Here is a 9698-nt window from a genome sequence, read left to right as displayed (position 1 = left end):
TTCAGCCATCTTCTTCCTCATTCAGCCGCACCACCATAACCAAGAACCCTCCATTTTTCTTCTTAAATCAAGCTTAAAAATCTCTTAAACCTCTCCCCAAAACCCTAAGTCATCTTCACTAAAATTAATCCACACACCCTAAGGAAGCTCTAGGCAGCCACAAAGAGGAGAAATTTCAGAGTTTTCACAAGTTCAATAAGTTGAGCCAAGAGGTTAGTGCTTACTTATGTTAATATTCCTTTATTTCCATGTTAAGGACTTGAATTTAGTATGAAATTGTAAGTTAAATGAACTAAAACTCATGTGTATGTGTACCATAAATTTCGGCAGCCCTAAGGAAGGAATGAGTCTGATTGTTTTAATGGACTTAGAATGAATTAGAGATTATGTCTAAGGTGTATATACACATATATGATGAATGAAAGTGTTTAACTAGGTGTATGGGTGAATTGAAATGGGAAATTAGGGTTTTGGGAGTGAAAAATTGGACTTGGCTTATGAAATGATTAATGGACATTCTAATGGTCAATTAGTGACCATTTGAGGCAAGTTAATCATAATTTGAAGTGAACTAAAGTGTTACAAACCCAATTGGTAGGCTGCCTAGTGACAGCAGCAATGAGGCTGTGAGTCCAGCCTATTTGGACTGCCATATCTTTGGCTGTGTAGGTCCAATTGGTGTTTGGCCAATTAGACATGAAACTAGACTTATAATGGCACAATATTTCTGAAGAAACCATGTCCAAAAGACCAAAGCAAGTGGACCAAAAATTGGCCCCAATCCGGATACCCTACAAACAGGTTTTGTAGAATGACCAAATAAATAGTAACTGTTCATTTGGCCATAACTCACTGTAGATATGGTCAATTGGCCTGAAATGTTTACAGCAACAAGATGAGATATAGACAAACAACTTTCATGAAGAAACCTACCCCAAATTATGACCAGAACCTATTCAACAAGGCAGTGGCAGTCACTGTTCATTGTACTGTAGATTTGGTAAATTCTGCAGATTGGAAATCCGGCCAGCTATGGTTTTTGGACCATATCTGGAGCTACAAAACTCCAAATGGGGTGATTCAAAAAATAAAATTCAACTAGACAAAATAAGGAACAACTTTCATGTTTACCATTTCCTCAAATTTCCACTGTAACAGTCCCCAATAGAACAGTAAAGTTATGGTACAAAATCTGAAAATTTTGCCCCTTAGTGCTAAGCTTGGAAATGGATTTGGTGATTAATTCCAACAAGTTTTAAATGCAAAATGTGGTACATTGGGAGTGTTAAAACCAATGCACCTATTTTCTATCCAAAAGTCAACATTTTTGTTGACTAATGAAGTGAATAGTGACACCAAAACTTGAAATTCACAAATTGAAGAATTTTAAAGTATCAAATGCCCTAGTATACCTAACAAGATTGGTTTGGATAGTTTGGCATGCCAATAGGGTTCGATTAAGATCGCACATGGCATTATGCCATTCTGTGATTTTATGGCTTTTAGCCATTTTGATATTGTGTTGGGACTTGGCCTTGTGCCTATTGTTATTTATAGCTTGTTAGCTGTTCTGATGCACACCGAGAGATACATATATGACCGATGGTGTGACGGCCCGAGGTACTTGATACCCAGTGCCAGTTTACCCGTTTATCCAGTCCAGTAGTCCAGTATAGGTTACTTGGGCAACTAAATGAATGAAAATGGACAAAGTTAAAGAAATAAATAAATATAACAAATACAAAACAAATAAGACATATACATTCAATACATATTTATTTTCTGCTATTTTCTTTTATTTTATTATTGCACCACTAAGCATCATTGCTTAGCGCGTTGCTTTTGCCACGCGTAGGTTCTGGAGATACTGATCGTGAGCACAGTAGACCGCAGACTGGGTGAGTCCATCCTGCAGCTCTGCATAGTGTCCGTGTCACCTCACCATCTACAGTGCATTGGTAGGACACTAGGCTTCATTTTGGTATTTTGTAATTGATTTTTATTTTCCTTTGTGTAAATGAAACTTATGTAATGTATTTTGATTTTCATGTAAATAATGAAAATTGTGTTGATGAATGGAAAAGTGAATGTTTATTTGTGATTTGTACATGATTATCATATGAGATGAATGATTGAGAAATGAAATTGAAAAATGTTGAGATTTTGTTGATCTCTTGAGCTTGAGAATGATGAGAAATGATTATTGGAAGTGTTTTTAACAGGTTCTGAAGAACGGTTTTCTCCAGTTTTAGCCGGTACTCTGCCGGATTTTCTATAAAATTTTCGGAACCTCAAATAAATTATAATTTCAATAAATGACTTAAATGAATTATATTTCACAAGTTATATTCAAAACTACGATAAAAATTAATTAAGATAAAATAGAGTATTCCGGTACACCGTGTGACATAACTTACTCGGATATACTGTAGACGGGTAAGGGGTGTCACATTTAGTGGTATCAGAGCACGGTTTAGGCTTTTCTAGGCCTAGATTGAGTCCATACCATGCATTGCATTTGTAAGAGTCGAAGTGACACTAATGCAGATCTGTTTGTCTTTCTTATTTTGAATAGGATATGGACCCTACATCTCAGAAGGCAGTTGAGGAGGAAGTGGAGAATCATGCTCCACCTGCAGCAGCTGAGACTGGGGGTATGGGAGAACCTGCTCAGCCTCCACAAGCAGAGCCTGCTCAGCCTCCACAGGCCATGTTTCAGCAAATGGCTGAATTCTTCAGACAAATGGCTGGGGTAATGCCAGCAGCTGCACCACCACCACCACCTCCACAACCAAAATCACACCTGGAAAAATTGAGAAAGTATGGAGCAGTGGATTTCTTTGGCAAGAGAGAAGATGATTCTGTTACAGTCGAGAATTGGTTGAACAGAACAGGCAGAGTCTTAAAACAACTCCACTGCACCCCAGAACAAAACCTAGAAGCTGCCATATCTCTATTGCAAGATGATGCATATGAGTGGTGGGATACGGTGTCCAGTGAAGTACAGCCAGAAGCTATAACTTGGGACTTCTTCCTCTCCGAATTTAAGAAGAAATATGTGGGTACTGTATACCTAGAAGAGAGAAGAAGGGAATTCATTAACCTGAGGCAGAGACAGCTGTCAGTGGCCGAGTATGAGAAGGAATTCGTTAGATTAAGTCGCTACGGAAGGGAGATAGTCCCTAATGAAGCTGAAAGGTGTAAGAGATTTGAAGAGGGACTAAATGACAACATAAAGATCCAGCTCACTGCCCTGGGAATCACAGAATTTACCGAGTTAGTGGAAGCTGCAATAAAGGTTGAGAAAGTAAGAATCAGTGAGCAGACCAGAAGGGATAGACAACAGAAGAGGGGCCCGGGTCAGTCTAGTTTATCTTCTGCACCTGGGAAGAAGTTCAAGGGTCCACCTGCACAGAGTTTGGGTCAGCCACACGGTCAGGGTCAGTCTCATGGGCCCAGGCCATAGTTTATCCCTAGGAGAGGTCAGTCCACACCATCAGTGGGCAGCTCTCTAGGGATGGGGTTCAGGGGACCAGGCCCAACATCTTTTGCATGTCCACACTGTTTGAAGTGGCACAAGGGGGAGTGTTGGAGAGTGACTGGTGCCTGCTTAAGGTGTGGGTCAACAGAGCATCAGTTGAAGAACTGTCCACGCAGAACTACTACAGCTGCTCGAACACAAGCAAACAGACCTGCTCCTGCACCACAAAGGGGTAGGAAATCTGGCAAATCTGAGGCTGTGGGACCATCACAGAGGCCTGCGTCTGAGCCAGCAGAGAGGCCTGACAGCAGACCACCTGCAAGAGCTTATGCCATTAGAGCTCAGGAGGAGCAAGATGCCCCGGACGTCATCAGGGGTACATTCTCCCTCTACAATACATCTGTGCATGCATTGGTGGATCCAGGATCCACTCATTCATACATCTACATCAACTTACCCGTAGAAAGGGGGATACTAGTAGGGGAGAGTGACCAAGACATTCTGGTCACTAATCCATTGGGCCACAGTGTAGTGGTGAACAAAGTATACAAGGGCTGCCCATTAAGGATTCAGGGGTATGAATTCTTAGCAGACCTGATTGAGTTGCCCTTCCACGAGTTTGACGTGATTTTGGGAATGGACTGGTTGTCATGTCATCAAGCAATAGTTGATTGTAAACTGAAGAGGATTTCTTTGAAAACTTCTGAGGGTAATGAGATCACAGTTGTGGGGGAAAGGACAGATTTCTTGTCCAATGTCATCTCAGCCACAGTTGCAAGACGAATGATGAGAAAAGGCTGCGAAGCCTACCTAGCACATGTGGTGGATACTAGGCAGGCTAAGCCAAACTTGAGTGATATACCCACAGTAAGAGACTTCCCAGAGGTATTCCCTGAAGAATTGCCTGGTTTGCCACCAGAAAGGGAAGTTGAATTTGCTATTGAGACACTGCCGGGTACAGCACCCATTTCCATTGCTCCTTATAGGATGGCACCAACTGAATTGAGGGAGTTGAAAACTCAGTTGCAAGAGTTGCTTGATAAGGGGTTCATACGCCCCAGTGTGTCACCACGGGGAGCTCCAGTGCTGTTTGTGAAAAAGAAGGATAGGACTTTGAGGCTTTGCATTGATTACCGGAAGTTGAACAAAGTGACTGTGAAGAACAGATATCCGTTGCCTAGAATTGATGATCTATTTGATCAATTGAAAGGAGCAGGAGTATTTTCCAAAATTGATCTCAGATCAAGGTATCATCAGTTGATGGTGAAGGATGCAAATGTGCCAAAGACTGCATTCAGGACCCGGTATGGGCATTATGAGTTTCTAGTGATGCCCTTTGGCCTAACAAATGCACCAGCGACATTTATGGACCTTATGAACCGTATCTTCCATCCATACCTAGATCGGTTCGTAGTGGTCTTTATTGATGATATTCTGGTGTATTCCAAGACCAGGGAAGAACATGATGAGCATTTGAGGATTGTTCTGCAAACCCTAAGAGAAAAGAAGCTGTATGCTAAATTGTCCAAGTGTGACTTTTGGTTGAATGAGATTGCATTTCTTGGACACATAGTGTCAGCTGATGGGATTAGGGTGGATCCCAAGAAAATAGAAGCAGTGATGGAATGGAAGCCTCCCAGAAACACAACTGAGGTCAGAAGCTTCTTGGGGCTAGCTGGGTATTACAGGAGATTTGTGAAGGGATTTTCCTTAATAGCTGCTCCAATGACCAAGTTGTTACACAAGAATGTCAGATTTGACTGGAATGACAAGTGTCAGACCAGTTTTGAGAAGTTGAAAGCTATGTTGACAGAGGCACCAGTGTTAACACAGCCAGTGTCAGGAAAGGACTTCGTGGTCTACAGTGATGCCTCTCATAATGGGTTAGGGTGTGTATTGATGCAAGAGGGGAAGGTGGTCGCTTATGCTTCCAGCGGTAAGGCCACATGAACGAACTATCCTACCCATGATCTAGAGCTTGCGGCAATTATCTTATGCCGAAGATATGGAGGCATTACTTGTATGGTGAAAAGTGCTACATTTACACGGACCACAAAAGCCTAAAATACTTGCCAACCCAGAAGGAGCTCAACCTTAGACAGAGGCTATGGATTGAGTTCCTGAAAGATTATGATTGTGTAATTGACTACCATCCTGGGAAGGCAAATGTAGTTGCTGATGCTTTGAGCAGAAAATCCATGATAACTTTGAGATCATTGAATGCCCGTCTAACTTTGATTCGAGATGGAGTTATTTTGGCTGAGTTGCAAGTGAGGCCAACCCTGTTACAGCAGATTTTAGATGGGCAGAAGGTAGATGAGAAGCTAATGGCTATTACGAGCAAAATCTCAGAGGGAAAAGCAACTGACTATGAGATGAAAGCAGATGGGTGTTTGTATTACAAAGGAAGACTGTGTGTACCAGATAATGTGGAATTAAAGGCCAGTATTCTAAAAGAGGCACACACCAGTGTATATGCTATGCACCCAGGAAGTACAAAGATGTATCATGATCCAAGCTTGATATTGGTGGCACAGTATGAAGAAGGACATAGCTGACTACGTGACTAAATGCTTGACATGTCAGCAAGTCAAGGGAGAACATCAAGTTCCATCGGGTTTGCTACAGCCTATACGCATACCTGAATGGAAATGGGATCGGGTCACCATGGATTTTGTAAGTGGTCTACCTCTCACCTAGAAGAAACATGATGTAGTATGGGTGATAGTTGATAGATTGACTAAGTCAGCACACTTTCTGCCAGTTAGGACTGACTACTCACTGAAAAAGTTAGCAGAATTGTATATAAGTGAGATAGTTAGACTGCATGGAATTCCACTTTCCATCATATCTGATCGAGACCCAAGGTTCACATCGAGATTTTGGAAGAAGTTGCATGAGTCCTTGGGTACACAACTCCACTTCAGCACAGCTTTCCATCCTCAGACGGATGGGCAATCAGAAAGAGTAATCCAGGTAAACAATTGAAACCAATGGAATTGATGCAAATATTGAATTAAAATGATAATAATAACATGAAATATATGTCAGGTCCTTGAGGATATGCTGAGGAGTTGTGTCATTGAATTTGAGGGGAGTTGGGATAGATACCTCCCACTGGCAGAATTTGCATATAATAATAGCTACCAAGCTAGTATCCAAATGGCCCCATATGAAGCACTGTATGGGAGAAAATGTAGAACTCCAGTGTGCTGGACTGAATTGGGCGAAGACAAACTGTTGGGGCCAGACCTGGTGAAACAGACTGAGGAGAAAGTAAAACTAATCAAAGCCAATCTAAAGGTTGCCTCAGACAGACATAAATCTTATGCCGACCTGAAGAGAAAAGAAATAAAATATGCTGTTGGCGACAAAGTGTTCCTCAAGGTGTCACCGTGGAAGAAGGTATTGAGGTTTGGAAGGAAAGGTAAGTTAAGCCCTAGGTTCATTGGCCCATATGAAGTCATTGAACGTGTGGGTCCAGTGGCCTATAGGCTAGCTTTACCACCAGAGCTGGACAAGATCCACAATGTGTTCCACGTGTCCATGCTCAGAAGATAACGCTCAGATCCTTCACATGTCATCTCCAGGGAAGAAATTGAAATACAACCGGATTTGACATATGAATAAGAACCTATACGGATCCTGGCTCAGGAAGTAAAAGAATTGAGGAACAAACAGATTCCACTGGTGAAAGTACTTTGGAGGCACCACAACACCGAGGAGGCAACTTGGGAAAATGAAGAAACGATGAGGCAACAGTTCCCTCAACTGTTTGCATCAGGTAAATTTCGAGGACGAAATTTAAATTAGAGGGGAAGAGTTGTAACACCCTCCCGGTAGCAACTCAGATATTTTCTTATTCGGTGACGATGTCGGTCCCATGACTAGAACGTCCGGAAAAATATTTAAACTAAAGTGAGGAACCATAATTAACTCAAATATTAATAAGAAAAATTTAGGAAAAATTTTAGAAATAAAATACAATCAAGTTAAATGAGCCGGTGCCCAAGCGATGGGTAACCCAGAGGGAAGTTGCGGTTTTCGCAACTAGGAGCCCTAGACCCGAGGGAATTTTGGGATTCCAGAGAAGGGTCATTGAGGTTCCTATGTCATTAGAATGCCAAGAAAATATTTAGAAAAATTTTTCAATCGGTACAGACAATTTTGACTCGTTAAGTCAAACGGAGGGCATTTTGGTCATTTTGCCTTCAGAGGTGATTTTTGGCCGACTTGTCCAGTTGAGTAAATAATTATTATGACATAAAATATGAATTAATGTTGATGAAAAATTAATTTGAAGTTAGTAGAAAAGAAAAGAAAAGAAAAATCAAAATAAAGCAATTTATGACATATGATGATGTCATTTAAAAGCAACCACCAATCACATTTAAACAACCAATTAACTAACTAATAAAAGAGATAAATAAAGACCAAATGTAACATCCTCCCGGTAGCAATTCCATACGATCTCATTACGGTGGCCAGGTGTCGGTCGGACAGCTAGAACGTCCGAAAAATATTTAAACTAAAGTCAGTAAACATAATTAACTCAAATATTAATAAGAAAAATTTAGAAAAAATTTTAGAAATAAAATACAACCAAGTTAAGCAGTAGGTGCCCAAGCGATGGGTAACGAGTGAAGTTGCGGTTCTATAACGAGAGCCCTAGACAGGGAAAAATTCATAAAATAATTTTTGGGACTCCAGAGAAGGGTCATTGAGGTTCCTATGGCATTAGAATGCCAAGAAAATATTTAGAAAATTTTTTCAATCGGTACAGACAATTTTGACCCGTTAAGCCAAACGGAGGGCATTTTGGTCATTTCGCCTTCATAGGTGATTTTTGGCCGACTTGTCCAGTTAAGTAAATAATTATTATGACTCAAAATATGAATAAATATTGCTAAAAATTAAATTGAAATGTGGTAGAAAAGAAAAAAAAAGAAAAATAGTGGAAATTAAGGATAATGACATCACATGATGTCATTTACTTTCTCCCAACCAATCACCATTCAACAAGCTTTCTTAAATCACTTAAAAGAGACAAAGAAGACCAAAAAAATTCTGCTCTTCTTCTTCTTCTTCAGCCAAAACGTGAACCTCTCCTCCATAACCCTCCATGAAAACTTTCTTCAATTACTTCCATTTTCCCATGAATTTCCACTACTAAACCCTAGACACCTTTCATTAAAACTTGTCCATACAACTTGGGGAAGTGTTTGGCAGCCTAGAAAAGGAAAGAAAGTGAAGTTTGAGCTTGGAAAAATCTGCCCTACAAGAGGTTAGTGCCTATTATGCATACATCTTTCTCTTTCCATGATTAGAGACCTAAAATAAGCAAGAATTTGTGAATTAAATGAATGGAATTTATGTGTATGTATACAATGAATTTTGGCAGCCCTAGGGAGGAACAAGATTAAGTGTTTTTGATGGACTTAGAGTGGACTAAAGATGATGTTTAATGTATATATATATATATGTATGATGAATTGGTGTGCTAACTAAGGTAATTGGTGTAATCCTTGAAAATGAGCTAGGGTTTGGGAGTGAAACTTGGATTTAGCTTATGAAATTGTGAAATAACATTTTAATGGTCAATTAGTGACCATTTGAGGCAAGTTCACCATAATTTGAAGAGATTTAGAGTGATGCAAACTGAATTGGTGGGCTGCCTAATGAGTGCAGCAGGGTGGCTGTGATTCTAGCCCACTTGGACTCCCATATCTTTGGCTGTGTTGGTCCAATTGGTGTTTGGCCAATTGGACATGAAACTAGACTTATAATGGCACATTTTTGCTGAAGAAACCATGCCCAAAAGACCAAAGCAAGAGGACCAAAAGTTGGCCCTGCAAGCCAATTCTGCAGAATGACCAAATGAACAGTAACTGTTCATTTGGCCATAACTCACTGTAGAAATGGTCAATTGACCTGAAATTTTTACAGCAACAAGTTAAGACCTATACAAACAACTTTCATGAAGAAATCTACCCCAAATTATGGCCAAAACCTAACCCAAATGGCAGTCACAGTCACTGTTCATGTTACTGTAGATTTGGTAATTCTGCAGTTTTGGCAATCCGGCCAGCTGTGGTTTTTGGACCATATCTGGAGCTACAAAACTCCAAATGGAGTGATTCAAAAAAGGAAATTCAACTAGACAAAATAAGGAACAACTTTCATGTTTACCATTTCCTCAAATTCCCACTGCAACAGG

The sequence above is a fragment of the Hevea brasiliensis genome, chromosome 5 (genome assembly GCF_030052815.1).
Source record: "Hevea brasiliensis isolate MT/VB/25A 57/8 chromosome 5, ASM3005281v1, whole genome shotgun sequence".
Lineage (NCBI taxonomy): Eukaryota > Viridiplantae > Streptophyta > Magnoliopsida > Malpighiales > Euphorbiaceae > Hevea > Hevea brasiliensis.
This window is presented reverse-complemented; position numbering follows the sequence as displayed.